This window comes from Corvus brachyrhynchos, unplaced genomic scaffold (assembly GCF_000691975.1).
Source record: "Corvus brachyrhynchos isolate BGI_N302 unplaced genomic scaffold, ASM69197v1 scaffold116, whole genome shotgun sequence".
NCBI classification, from domain to species: Eukaryota; Metazoa; Chordata; class Aves; order Passeriformes; family Corvidae; genus Corvus; species Corvus brachyrhynchos.
The window spans coordinates 13926999-13942341 of record NW_008240221.1 but is presented as its reverse complement, the minus strand read 5'-3'; the positions used below and the strand labels follow the sequence as shown (position 1 = coordinate 13942341).

The 15343-nt window shown below is 45.9% G+C and overlaps 1 protein-coding gene across 1 annotated transcript in view; it reads right to left on the bottom strand.

The window, feature by feature from the left end:
* Positions 1 to 4814, bottom strand: part of ADGRF5 (adhesion G protein-coupled receptor F5) — a 47963-nt gene extending 43149 nt beyond the window's left edge. Inside the window, exon 1 of the mRNA XM_017745065.1 lies at positions 4302 to 4814. The gene's annotated coding sequence lies outside the window, so the exon portion shown is untranslated. The remainder of the gene's footprint in view (positions 1 to 4301) is intronic.
* Positions 4815 to 15343: the final 10529 nt, after the last annotated feature.

The following is a 15343-nucleotide window of genomic DNA, read 5'->3' as shown; positions in this document are numbered from 1 at the left end:
CCAGGACTCCAGATTCTACAGATAATAGAATTCTTTCTGGACACAGCAAGTATTTATTTTATCAACCTGATATCCCCACTCAGGATCACTTTTAAGTTACTCTATGTGATTCAGTTCATGCTGCAAAAGCAAGAAGGAACATTTTGAAATTTCAATGATGAATACACCTCACCCACATGCTCACTGACCTATACTTTTTTCTAGCAACAGAGAACTCCTTCCAGAGAAAGAGATGGAGAGGGAGTCTGGGCAATACACCCTGTCTTTATCTGCTTTTGATTAATGAGTTTGATCAATATTGCCTTCTATTTAGCAGCAACCTCTGTATCTGGGGCATCTCACTACCTATATCCAATATAAATCACTAATGGCATGGGTCACTAGAAGGAAGATATAGCAGGCATTTTCTTTATCACCAGCTTGTCCCATCATCAAGGAAAGTCATGGCTTGCAATGCTCTAATATGCACGTGGACAATCAAGGGATATTTCAGTTGTTCTGGTGATCCTGGCAGATGGCAAAGAATTAACCTTTGCTCATACTGGGGAGAGCAAATCCTGGCTCACTTTGCCGTAATGTGCTGAGAAGGAAGGAAGTAATGAAATGTCTCATTATACATCTGACTTGAGAAATATATTTAGAACTGACTCTAGTGCTGAAGGCTGCATGGTCTCACACCAAAAGGAGCGACATGCCCTGGACTCTCTTCCTGCAGCCAGTGGTCAACTGAAACTATTTATGTTCATGAACAAGGTCTCTGAAGATGACTTTTTTCCTGAAGCACCAGGAATTCATTGCAGTGACAGAACAACCAATTTGGGTATTCAGAGTACTTCAGTTGTACTGCCATCGCTCAGCTTTATGGGTTTCTTTTAGGTTGAAGTGACTTGGGTTTATAATTAGGATTTTTTTTAGGCTAGTTACCACGCTTGTATGAATTTCATCATAGCAGGAGAATCACTACAATAATGTGTAATGTAACCATCTAGTTGAGAATGCCCAAAAAGCTAAATGGATATTTAATCTTCTAGGGAAAAAAGGCACAGACAAAGCAAATGTGGGAAACTGAAGCTGAGAAATTTAATTTAAAAGCAAAGGTCCATATTTTTCATAATCCCAGTAATCAATCATACATGTAAACCTCCTTGTGATTCACTAATCCTTGACATACTTGTATCACAGCTGGCTGCTTTCCTTCATTTTTCTTCATTATTTGGCTTAGATAGAGATACAGTTACCTGACATCCTTAATGAAGGACCTACTCTTTCAGCCTTTAGACTTGCTGGAGCTCTTTTATTATTACATTAGAGCTCCAGCTGCCTCACTGGACTGTGGTTTTAACAACATGTTTTGTCTGAGGTTATATAAAGCTTTGTCTGCTAAAAGCAGTTATTGACAATAGGCAACCAAGGGACTTCATAGCTGATAGGAAATCCCAGTGCAGAGGCCCAGGCCAAAGCAGGGACTTCTAGAGAACGATGGAGAACTCGTTGAGCTTCTGTGAAAGCCAATCAAGGAAGTGGAAAACGCCTGTTACTGGTAGCCTTTGTGCTCATGCGATTGTTGGATTTCCCTAGCAGAATACATGCGGTAATTCCTCCAGGGATTTCTGCGTCCCTTCCCACAAAGCACAACCCACCCAATCCCTTTCTGAAACTTCAAGCAGCTTCCTCTGGGTTAGCTGGGCCCTGTTTCAAATGGATGGGTGCAGGCAATGGCCTATTTTCCCATCGTTTCATCTGACAATGGACAATGAAGGAAATGCTTTTTTCATGGTGCATGACCAAGAAGTGATCATCACCCAAGATGTTTGGGTGTGGAGAGCTCTGCAAAGCTGTATCCTACATAACATGGGGCTTGAAGACACCATACAATGCAGTGTGCTGTAGAATTCCCACTTATTATTGTAATTATCTGCTCATAAAAGTAATTACTGGAATTAATAGTAACAACACAGAGAAACCCAGCAGTCAGGAGGGACATTTGTGTTGAGGATGTACAGACCCAGAGCTCCAAAAGAATGGGACAAGTAGTAGCTGGGACAGGATAGGTTCACCAGGAATGGTCCTGGTCCTGACATGTCAAAGGGACAATGGTCAGGCTAGACACGATGTGTGCAAGAGCAGACACCAGTAGAAGGAGATGGAAGAATATTGTCATCATCCAGGAGGTGCCACAAGTGAGATGGACAGAACACATGGAGATGGAGGGAAGAGGATACTTCCTAGTGCTGGAGTCATGCAGAACCTGCAGGTTCTAGGCAGGGCAGGGCAGGGAAGCTCTCGAAGTGTTAAAGCCCCAGTAGTGCACAGACTTTGGCATGGGAGCACCTCACACACATGAAGAACTCAGCGGGGATTGCTTTCAGGGCCACGACCTTTCTTTTGAAGTCTGATTGATGTGGCACATAGTCTAACATGGTGGGGAAGTTGATGTGTTCAACTATGATCAGAAGAAATGGTGTTCTCCTGGGGCAAAGGGTGGGAGGGTGTAGGGAGAGAGTTCCAGGAGCTCTTCTTCTAATCTTGTCCCCGTGACAGGCACAAAAGTGGGGAGATAGACTAAGTGTATACTGCCCTTTCTTATGATCTCATGTGCTTTCACTCAGTACTCATATTTACTTAGCTCTTGATTTATTTACAGGAGAGAAGAAGCCTTGCATAGGCAAGTTTGAGAAAATGAACTTGTCTAGGAAGGCGTGCCTTTAAAATCCTTGCTCTAACAGCAAATGTCATCTATGAGATTAAGGTACAATACCTTGGGCAGGTCCTCCACAGTGTTTTCCAGGCTTATGAAAGTGAAGAAGAAGGGATTGGCTATCTGTGAGGGACTCCAAGGTGAAAGAATACGGGCTGCACAACCACGTCTGATTCCCATTTATAACACACTGACTGAAATACATGTCAGGGCATTGCATATATATTTAGTTCATAGATTTGCATATCCTTTTCCAGTGAAAAGAGACCTTTTGACCCAGTCAGAACATGTTTGTGGATCATGCTGGTTACTGGTAAAGAGCATGTTGGTCACATAGCTGCTTTCCAGTCACCCCTCTGCCCCAAATGCCCACCACACCAAACGTCCATGAAGGTCAGATCCCTCCATGGGAGCTTTGGAGGCACCACATGGATGACTAGAAGTAATGAAACCCAAAGAAAGGCGAATTCCCAAAGGATTTATGAATTCCAGCTTGCAAAGAGTCCGTATTGTATAAATAAATAGATATATATATATACACATACATGCATATACACACATATATAGTCCATTGATTCATCAAGGCAATTACTCTTTTGCATAGAAAATGTGTAGGCAAAGCACAAACTTCTGGCTATACAGAAACCTTTGTATTTGGTAAAATTCCATATGAAAGGCAGGTTTTTTGTGTGAATCTGATCTTTTTTTCTCATTTGCAGACATAAATGAGAACATCACATGTTCCTTTTGATCCCTAGGTCCAGCAGCCAGTCCTATTTTATTATTAAATCAAAATCTTCTTTGCTTTCCTTCCATGCTCTGGGACAAGAAGTAGTCTTTCGGCTGTTGAAAAATAGAAAATATTGCCACAAAAGTCCTCTGGCCACATATCTGTGGCACTTGTAAGAGACAATCCCATGTGCATTGGGAGAAGAAAACACATTTCTAGCTTTGTGTATTGTGATACTTCTTAACTTCTTCTCTCATTTTTTGCTGATCTCACAGTTTCTCTGAAGGGCAGAGTGTGGTGAATGAGTGTTTTAAGGTCTCTTAAAGAATCACCACTAAAGGTATTGGCAAAAGCAGATTTAATAAAAAAGTGAAAGTTGACAAAGTTTGTTGGCAAGGTTCACTGTCCTACTTACTGGATGGTTAAAGCACACAGAGAAAAAGCAAACTAGAATTGAAAATCAATCAATCTAAACCTGAAATTCATCCAAAAATTATCTACATGGAGGCTGTTGGGGAGTCTTTGTGGGGGAAAGGGTGAGAATAGGAAAGGGTAAGGATAAAAAGGACTAAGGAAGACCTTCCTGTTGAGTCAAAAGGTTCAGAGTAGATCCCCTTGCTAAACTACACCCCAGACTTGACCAACAGTTTAGGCCTAAAGGTTTAACAGCACTGAAATTGAACAGCACCTAGACTACAGCTTAATCTCAATAATTTAACAAATGATTCATGTGAAATTTACTGCAGACACAACAGTAACTCACAGGCCTAACGTACTTACAAATCTGAAGTGCATAGGCATCTAACTACATGCGTAGTGCATTTGCATATTCACACACATGCAGACCTAAAGGAGGGTATACAAGGTACATACCTGTGAAAATTTCCTGAATTCAGGGAAGTACTGATGCCGGATGCCTTTGCACCTTCTCAGCGGGTGAAGGGTTGAGTCTCAAGGAGTGGGGATCTCAGCCCAGGATCCCTCATTGTCATTCAGCTGTGGTCCCCCGAGTATATCCAACCTGGGAGCTGTGTGGCTCAGAGAAGGAGGTGCTGGTCTCAGCCTGCTGCAGTCCAGGAGAGCCCAGAGGGTCTCACTTTGGACCACTGCTTAGAGAGTCACAACAGACTTGGCTTTGGTCACAGTAATTTTCCATCCTGGTCACAATTTGTGTCAGTAACTTTGTTTGAAAGTTCAAAACCAAAAATGTTCCACCTGGGTGGTTATTCAGGTAAGAAAAATAAGTTCCCAAGGCTGTTAAAAACCAGGGCTCCTTAGCCAGCTCCCAGTTCCTGGGAGCAGATAGTGTTTCTGATCAGCTCATGAGAAGCTCAGCCCAGAAGCTGTCCATCAAGGCTGAGGCCTAATGAGCATTTCTGAGACCATGGTGAACCCCGAGGGGGAGTGGGGGATGCACCACCACACCGACATTTTGCCATTTCTTGTAATCTCCAAGTTAATAAATACCTACAAGTTTCCTCTAGAGGGCTGGGCTAAAGAACAAACACCTAAAGGACAAATATGTTTCATTTGGCTGCTTAGCAGCTGGAAAAGCTGTCCAGATAGTCAAACACAGTGAAGTGGTTGCCAGCTACATGGTGAAGATAGTTGTCAGGCCAGCAGCCAGACAGAGCCAGCCAGGAGTCATGTGAGTTGAGTGATGGTGTTAGAAGGGGATGGAAAGTACAGAAATGAATTGGAAGCACCATTGGGAGGTAAGGGATAGGTCTGTTGGAAATACAGGAGAGAAGTGGGAACAGAGCCTTAGAGAGGACACAGGAGGACTAGAGCAGAGTCTAGGGAAGGTGAGGGGGCTTGACTGTTGCTATGGTGAGTGTCATAGGGAATGTGGTGGGACTCCAATATCTTGCAGGAGAAGGTGTTGGATAGAAAGCTGGGGAAAAATTCCTTACTTCTTTGGTTCATAAAACAACTTTTTCTTTTTACAGTTCTATGCTAAGCAGGTGGGAGGTTGCTAAAGAGTCCCAAATGCTCCTGCACCCTAAGGACTCTGGAGCAAGATGCCCAGGCCAGTAACCAGAATGTGGGACACAGCAATGAGCCTGGAGCCAGAGCAGTGGGTAAAGGGACCCTGGCTCCACTGGAGGGGCATTTAGCAGATTTTTATCAGTGTTACTGGAGGTGAAGAGGCAGTTCACCTGAATTCTCATCTAACAGAGATTTCCTTGTTTGCTTATAGTCTTATGAAATGAGGAAACTCTGCCCCGTAAGAGCAATAAGGAAGGGTAAAGTTTATTTTCTTGGTAGAGTGGAAGGAATCTGGTACAATTTAGTTGCGTATCAGGAGAATGCTGACAAAAGCCACTCCCACTCCTCCCAAGAGGGGACCACCTGGTAGAATTTTTGCACTGGCATGTTTGAGTTGGATAAACTTGCACCAAGAGGCTTTGCTTTGTGCCTGATCCGTGATGTTCATCAGTCCATTTGCTGATTTTTACTCAAGATAGATGGGCCAAAAGGAACTGAATTCCACTGCAGATCAAAACCACCAACAGATATGAAATGCTAGACAACATGTTACCCTGAATGTTCAAATGCTTTCCATTGGGATGGAATCTCTGGCACTGCTCCTTATTGACTTGCAACAGCATGTTTCCCAGGAAAATTTCAGTGAGAAATTCCCAGGAAAAGGAACAAAAAGGCATTTTCTGAGAGACCTAGAACCTGGGTTACAGCAGTCTGTGTGGATGCTTAACCCACAGGGGAAGGAGAGGCCCAGTGCCAGGGAGCAAAAGAAGCTGGCTGCCCCACACGGCAGGAGCTGTGCCCTCACGGATGGGCACTGCCCTGTGGCACCTGGACAAAGGAAAGCAGAGCAGCTCTGCTGACTAGGTTAGGCCTCAGTCCCATCCCCAAATGAGCTCACAAAAGCTGCAGGTCCAAGGTGAAGCCAGGAGGTCATGTCAGCAAGTCCATGTTGGGATTAGCAGGGTATAAGGCTGGGCAGATGAAGACACACAATGTGGCTTGGCCAAGGACCGAGGGAGAACATAAATGTGGCTCCAAGCCAAGCCAGGGTTCCCAGTCAGGTGTCTCCCAGCTCATTCTCACACTTTGGCTGTCTTCCCAGCAGTGTGATCCCTGTTGTTACACAGCTGCACCCTTGCAGAGCTCACCTTGGGCAGAGGGAAGACTCAGAGGAATAAAGAGCTTGCAAAATTAGTGTTCTCACAGCCATGACAGTTGTCCTTAGACATTTGAATCTATAGGGAATGTCTACTGGAGGTATTTCAGTGCATAGAGATGCAGTTACATGGCAAAACTTAAAGTTACCCAAACCAAACATCTCAAGAGGCATCACCTCATTTCTGAGCATCTGCTTCTACCGTAACACTTTTCCCTCAGCTCCATGTCCTGTCTTGCCATTACACACAAGAGGTAGTGGTTGCCTTGGGGCTCAGATCCAGCTGAAGGAAGAGCAAAGTGCTGTAGAATGGGTATTTGAGTACCAAATCACTTATGCCTTGATAGATAGAGGATCCTTCTCCCAGCAGCCCCACTTAGAAGCTTTTTCCCTGGTGGGGGCCTCGATTGCACTAACAGCTTCAGTTTGCCATGCTTTCTGTGGTGAAAAAGAAAGAAAGAAAGCAGAGCGACCAATAGGGGAAGACAGATCAGAACAGCCCCCCCAAAATTTTTTCTTAGCAAGGAAAACACTCATCTCAATGTTAGAGAACAAAGGAGTAAATGCCAAAGGGGTCAAATGCCAGGCACGACCCTGATTTGCAACTCAGTTCCCCAGATCTGAGACCAAAGTTTGGGTTTTGATTGGCCTTTCTCTATTTGCTAATACCAAAAACACTGCTGTGGTATGGAGTCACACCAGTCTGATCCCTTAGGCTAAGCTTGGCATCTCTGCCACCCCTGCAGAGCTGATGTAGGCACTGTTGAAACAGAACCTGTAAGGGTTTGGGCCAGATAAGGATGGTAGTACAGACTCATTTACATCCCTTGACTCTTCTGGAACTGCAGTGTATTGGTATTTCTGAGGTAAAACAGGTATGGGGGTGAGGTGCTCTGTCCAACAACAGCTTTGGCTGGAATGTGCTTGTGCTTTTCAAAAGAAACAATTCCCTGGCCAAAAATAAGTGTCTGTAGGGATGTCAGCACTTAATTGTCACTTCAGGTGCCAAGTTCTGTGTCCCTTATTAATAATACCCCTCTTGACTACTTTGAAGGTCCTCATCAGCCATTGTCCAAGCCGATAGACACTTCTGCCTGCTCAGTACTTTTTTGGATAAATCCATGTTCAGCTTTGCAGGTTTTTGACAGTCCCTTCCTGAGAAGCTCCACTGTGGTGCTGTATTTCCACACTGTTCCCCCCCCTCCTGTCTCTAGCCCTGGCCACTCCCTCCGGTTCTCCCTGTCGGTTCCTGTAGCCCAACTCTGCCCATGTACCGCCCTCGCGCCCTGAGAAAACCCCCCAAGCTCCCTGACCACACGGTCTCTCTGCCTCTGGGAACTGGCTGGACAACATGGAACAATAAAAGTTCCTCAGAGGCCACATGGAGAGACCCTTCTCTCCTCCTTGCTGTTGCCGTGTTGCAGAGCCGACAGCCGCTCTGTCCTAAGCAGCCTTGTAGCGCTTTCTGAGAAGGCTGCGGCTTGCTCAACCAAACTGAGCAACACAACACTCCACCAGATCCAGATGTCATCCATGCAGGGAGGCATTTATGTGGATTACAGACTGATCCTGGCCAAGCCAAATATCTTATGCTGCATCTTCCAGACTTGTTTTCCCCCAACAGCCTTTCAGATCTCACTTCTAGAAATGACTGGAAGGCCTGTGGGATTGTGGCTCAGTACGGAACAGATCTGGACAGAAAACTCTCACTGCACATCCCAAAAACCCCTCCAAGAGAGAAAGGGGAACACAGGACAGGGCAATACCAAACAATCAGGTTGGCACATCCCGAAAATGCCGTTTATGGATTAAAAATGTCTGTGTGTTTATTAACCAACACACCTGGCCCTTAGTGCAATGCAAAGGTGGTTCTTTCTGAATGGTTAGCACAGAAATGGATTAAAAATATCAACAGTGGACTGTGTATATAAAAATAAACCCCAATCTTAGTAGGCATTCAGCAAACTCAGCTGACGTTGAGCACAGGTTTGACCTTCTTACTGGTCCCAGCTGAACAGAAAGGACAGAAATACTTAGCTTGAATTTTCTCTCACTCCACTTTTGCATCAATATAATTTCATTGGCTGCAGTATAAATCCTTCATTGACAAGGGTGGATGGAGAGGACTATTAGACCTGTGGACTGGCAGGTACAGCTCCTCTGCTGGGACTCTTCCTCCTCAATCCTGTGGGAACCCAGAGTGCAGAGAATATTTCTCTGCCTGTTTTGAGGGGTTTCACCCCCCTGAACAACACAGCTTTTGACCTCTGTCCGTGGAAAAAATTGCCTACTATTAGAAAAGAACTAGAAACGAAACTAGTGTGAATTAGGTGATAGACTACTGTGTAAGATTGTCACAGGGTAAAAAATTTAGAGGTTTTGGGTTTGTTAATGTAGTAAATAGATAAAAGCAAAAAACATCAAAATGGAGGATTGTTGTTTTTCTCCAAACCTTCTTCTTCTTCTACTACTCCATATTCTGCAGTAAAAGTAGTTTGGGATGATTGGACAAAGAATTCCGCAGTTCCTGGCCGTGTTACTAAATAATTGGTAGAAAAGTAAAATTAATGTACGTTTTTAGTAACCATTGGTTGATTTACCTTTAGAAAGGCCGTGTAATCTTGATAATTCGGCTTTCTCCTGTATTCTCTGCTTTGTGCTATGTCTGGATCATGCTAGTTACTCTTTTTCTCTGATAAGACTTAATAAACAATTATCAAGAAGCAGCGAAGGCTGGGAGTCCTGTTTGTCTCTGGAACTCCTAGCAAGGACTTTAAAAATTCTCTCCCATCAGGAGAGATTTGATTTTGGCACGATCAGTGTCAAATCCCACATCACTGAACATGCTGATCCTTACAGAAGGGCTGATACCTCACAGGCTCTCTCTCAGCCCAATTTTTGGAGTGTCCAGTTTGTCCAAAGGACTGGGGAATGGAGACTGAAGATAGTTCAGATTAGAGGTGGTTGAAAGCTGGATTTCCCCTCCAGCTGAAACTCATAACACACTGTAAAACATACATCCTGCTCCAGGGCCTTAAATGAGAATCTCTAATAGGGTGTCTAAGAGAAGGAAATGTAAGAAAAACCCCTCTAATTATCTGATAAATTATACTGGGATTGAAACAGAGCCTTATCCAAGGATGTGGATGATTTATCTCATCTTTTCCAGCTGGTTTCTAGCACGTGTAATGCTGTCAAGCGTTCCATCCATAGTTTTGTGGAGTCAGGCACATTTCCACAACACTTCATTTGTGATAAAGTAATATTTCTTAGCTAAAAAATGTCCATGAAGAAGACTCACAAGCTCCCAGCACTGGCTTTTCTCCTTGTTCCCATCTGCACACAAGGCTGATGCAGAGCAAACCTTCTACCTTTGCCTGGGTCAGTTGCACATTTCCTGCATTTATTGTTTGCCTGCTATCCTTCCTCTTACGAAAGGGAAGCTGGTGAGATAAATTTATTGGGACTGGTCTGCACTTGAAAGCACTGTCCCTGTCCTAACCCCAGTGAGGAATGCAGAGGATACATTCTCTCCCCTGACACCCCTGGGAAGGGTCTCACGGGGCTGAGGCTGTGCCAGTGGCAGCAGGTGAAGGGGATGTCAATTAGGGGGACATTGTTGGGTGGATGTGGCACATCCCCTGCTCTCCCTCCTTTCCCCAAATCCCTGATACACCAGCTGGCTCAGCATACTGCAGGCTCAGACCAGAGCCCCTCGCTGCTGGTGGGCTTTAATCCTGCCAAGGACCACACAGCACTACCAGCCAGTGCTTCTTCATCTGGGCAGCACCAGTCTGTGCATACATGGCCACAATGTCCATTCCCATCCCCAAAAATCAAGGTCAGGTGGGACAGTCACCAGTCACAGTCACAAAGGATGCTCATAGGATGTCTCTGAGAGGCTTCAGATGAGCAAACTCTGTTTCTCTTGTCTTGAGTAAACAGGTTATGCTCTCTGATAAGCAGACAGGATAGAAGCAGGAAGGAAAACCTGAGGTATGGGTGTCCAGCAGCATTGCTGGCTGAGCAAGAAAATAAATCTTGCCCTTTTTTTTTTTTTTTTGTGGTAGGGAGTGTCAGGGAAGCCTTTCATCCAGCCTGCTTGTTTTAAAGGGAAATGTTTCCAAGAATGGAATATTTACTTAATACTAAACTGCAGTCTTTGCCAAGCATTGAAAATGATAGGTTTAGCTGTAGTTGTCTAGCAAGAGCCTGTCTGACTACTTTTGTGTTAGAACTACTGCAGAAATCCTGAGAGTTTTGTACCAGGCTCAAAATTTGCCAGGCAACTCCAGCCATCCTTTCTAATTGGGAGAACTAAGACACTGGGAGCAGTAAGTTAACAACAATATTCAAAGTCTTTGGGAGACACAGCTCTTCCAAACAGCACAGTCATCGCTCAGTCCTTCCTGGATCCCTGTCCCAGTTTTAAGATGAACTTTTAGCTGGCATAAGCCCCAGCAGGACTGCATGGCATGCTCCAGTCAAGCTGCCCTAGCAGGGCATCACTGCTGTAAGTGAGCCTGGCTGCTCTTGCTCCCTTTGGCTTCCCCTTCCCTGGCACCCAGAGGATGCCCTGCTGAAGCAGTGGATTCAGCCCACAGAGATGGCAGGCAACCTCCTGGATGTTTCCTGAGATGGTTTGTAACCAGTGTGGCAGGATGAAGCAAAGTAGCAGATGGAGGAACTGGTCGAGATGCCACATGTCAGGGATGAGAAATGGGCATGGTTAAGAGTGTGAGGAGAAGAGATGATCAGCTCCATTCAACCCCCATGTGTCATGTAGAGGAGAGGAAATACAGTCACGTGAACTCACCCACATGAATTTTCCTGTTTGAGTGGTTTCAGTAGAAAATTTTTATCCTCCCATTTAAATATTATATTTAGAGGGGAATTTTGCCCAGTCCTACCAAGAAGTCCTTGTTGCATTCAGACAAGCAAGATGTTTGCATAGATACTTCTCATGGGACCTCAGGCACAGCTCCAATGACTTTCTTTAGATGTGAAGGACAAATCCTTTTAAATCAGTTCATTCCTTCCTTTGGGAGCTGTGCAATTCCATTTTGCTCCCTGAGCAAATGAGAAAGCACTCCATGATGTCAACCCAGGGGACAGCTTTATACTGCAAATGAATTTTTCTTCAAGAAGGACCCTCTAACTCCCCGTGAACATGGGAAGCAGTGAGGGAATTAATGAACATCTAATTTGTGCTGGTCTCTGAGTGATGCTTGCTCTCTGCTTCCCGGGGTGGCTCCGTGTGCCCAGTGCTAACTGCAGTGAGCAAGCAGCAGCTCTGGCTGTGCCTCTAGGTCTCATCCTGCTCCTGGGAAGCAGCATGCAGCTCTTCTGTTCCCAGTGTGAGCAGGAACTGGAGTTTTCCCGGTGTTGCAAGTCAAGGAGCACCTTCAGGCACAGAGGGACCCTGGGACAAGGTGCCCGTGGGAGTCAGGTGAGCTGATTTGTGTTTATGCAGCAGCACAGCTGTGCAGGGGCTCTTGTTTTCAGGGAGCAAAGTTCTCACTAATTTTATGAGCACAGCAGCTCTTGGCAAGCAAGAGCTAAAATTCCATGTACACTCACAGGGAGGGTGAGTTCCCCAGGCTTTAGGGCAGCCAGCGGTTAATAGGATTTAGTAGGTACCCACCAGAGGTGGGCTCAGATGGGGTGGATCACTAAGAAACCGCCCATATTGAGTCATCCCAGCCAGAAACCTGGGAGAAGGAAACCAAACTAGGCACTGGTATGCTGGCAAAGGATGAATCAGTTCATTTAACAAACAGTGGGTTTTCAAAGGAAGAAAAGGAAAATGTTAACAGGAAGATAATGAGTTACACAGGATACCTAATCACTTCTGCAAAGCTTGATCTTAACTGGTGACTGTCCTTATCTCAGTGTCCTCAGAGAGGCAACTGCGAGAACAAAAACTCTGGAAGTGGGAAGGTGGGTTTCTAGGGTGATGAGCTGCGCAGGTCTGTGAGGACCACACAGTGTGCAGGGGCTGGAGGGCATGAGCTGCAGTGGAGGAAAGGATAGATGCAGCACAGCCAAAATCTGCAGTCTCCTCCCACAGAGGGGTGTGTGGGAAAGGCAACTCCTGCAAGCAGTCACACATCCATCCTCCATCAGCCAGGGGCAGTTCTGCCTCTGCTGCCCACCCTGATCCACAGCTGGCAGCCAGGGATGGGCTTGGCCCAGTGCATTTGTTCCAGCTTGCTTAAAGCAATTCTTGGTATTTATGGCTGATGCAGAGCCAAAAATGTATCCAACACCCAGTCAGCTGGCTTTTCTCTGAGCCACACAAATCAAATCAGCCCATAATTGAATTCCCCTCTGTTGAGGCAAACTGGAGCTCGAGCACTGGGATTTCCTTGGATTGTTCCCTCTGGTGAGGCTGTTTCACTCATGTGCCTGGCACCTCTTAACGACCTCACATAGAGCTGTATGCAAATCGGCTTAATGAACTGGGGATGCTCTCAGCTGGCAAGAGGGAGGAGGAGCATCAAGCCATTAGTGTGGTGTGTTCAGGTGCCAACACCAGTGTCAAAGGCAGCAGTCTGGGCTCCTAGTGCCAGCATCTACGGTGGATGTGAGGCTGGGTGGATTAGACTGCTCTTTCTACAGTCCCACCATGCTTGCACTCCTTGCAATATAATCTAAATTTCCGTGTGAATAAACTGGACAAGGAGCCCCACGAGCCATGGGAAGTTTCTGCTCCTCTGGGAGCTCTGTGTTGCATGTGGGCTCTGCAGTCCTGCACCAGAGGCTGGTGGGGAGCACCCTGGCCCTCATTTCTCCCCTGCCAAAATGGCTGGTGCAGATTTGGTGCACATTTGATGCAGGTTTGAAGATAGTGGCCAGGTTCAGTCAAGAGTCCAAGTCCTCAGGCAAACTAAGGTGATGAGGTAGGTCCGAGGTCAAGCTGCACAGTCAGCTTGCATGGCAAGGTCAGGGTCAGAGTCAGGATCAGAGTCAGGGTAATCAGGCTTAGAAACAGCCCAGTGGTCACCAGACAAATCCATAGAATCATTACAGTTGAAAAAGACCTCTAAGATCACGAAGTCGAACCACTAACCCAGCACTGCAAAGACCACCACTAAACCATGTCCCTAAGCACCACATCCTCGTGTCTTTTGAACATTTCCAGGGATTTTTTTCCTGATATCCAATCTAAACCTCTCTTGGTATAACTTGATGCTGTTTCCTCTTCTCCTATTGGACACCCCTATGTGTGAGGCAGGCCCAAATAATGGGGTCAGCTCTCAGCTGTGCCATCTCCAGTCTGACCCCAAGCCCTGGGAGCCAAACCACTAAAGTGGTGAGCTGAGGGTGCTGCCAGTACCTAATTTCCAGGCAGCATACCACCATTCCCACGACCAGACCAGAGGCAACCCTCCCTCAGTCATCCTCGTTCCAAGCTGGAGGTGGTTTTAGGTAAGATCTTTTCCCATCTTTTCACAGTATGTGATCATTCACCTCATACTCCTCCCCCTAAGTCACTCCAAGCCTCACAGGAACCTTGTGCCCTTTCTCCCTCTCTAAGAGGTGACAAGAAGGAGCCAAGCTTCCGTGTCACCACCTTTCTCTGGTGTCAAAGGACCATTTCTGGCCATTTCAGGTGCTTTGGCTGCTTCCCATCTTGGGGCCAGCCTGCCACCTCGTGTTCAAAGCTGGGGATTTTCAGAGTGGTTTTCCTCGGGGCATTGAAAATGCATCAGGCATTACTTGATTGGTTTGTATTCAGGACTCCTAAGGCCCAGAAATGAAGAAAACCTTGAGGAGCTTCACTCTGTGGGGCAGCCAGGGTGCAACAGCAACCACTCCAGTGCCCCCAGTGCTGGCTTTGGTGGCATAGCTGATTTTGGGTAGTTTCTTGCCTGGTGTTTCACTACCCAAGCAAGGGTGAGCACTGCTGGATCCTCAGCAGCTGTTTTAGCCTGTCCCTGCTACAGTGCAGGATTTGGGTCCATTCTTGTTGTGGCATTCCCAGCAACTGGATGTGACCTTTCTTGCCTTGAGCCTGGCCCATGATTTTCAGCACCAATACAAAAAAGCCCGTGGAAGCTCGGTTGCTTTTTTTTACTGAAGGTCTCAAGCATTATTGAGGTGCTCATGGGCATCAGAGACTGAGATATGAGCTCCAGGTTCGACTTGTGGGGCATCAGTAACCACCAAGTGGTGGCTGGGGGCAAGGAGAGATGCTCAGGGTACCTTGCACAGCCCTAAATACCTCTGTGAGCCAAGGACTCCAGGTCCTCACACACCTCAGGGGCTTCATCTCAAACTGGAGCCTGCTCTCCTCCCACTTGGGTCCTTTTACTTTCACCACTCTTAACAAGCATTAAGTGTTCATTAGGAAGGATAGATGTTTATAGGGTGTAAGATTTTTTTCCAGATTATTTTTTAGCTTTCCTAAATACTCCCAAGAGTGTGACAAATCCTTCTCATAAATCCTATTAGTGGTTAATGAACCCAGAGGGACGTGTGCCATCATGTTGTTGAGCTCTGCTGTAGCTTTCTACGAGATTCTCTTTTATTGCTCCCATCTTTCATAATTTCTTTGATATTTCTCATATCTTCACCATCACCCTTTCTACCCTTGGTATGCCATTTTCCTCCTGTCCCTGTCCTTTCTCAAGCAATGGGATGTGCCATATGTGCCCTACTCATGGGACAGGCAAACAGAACACGTGTGATGTATAGAGGCTCTGCAGGACAGCAGGTACGGGTAAAACATTCACAAAAAAATGGCACTTGCCCAACTGTATTGACT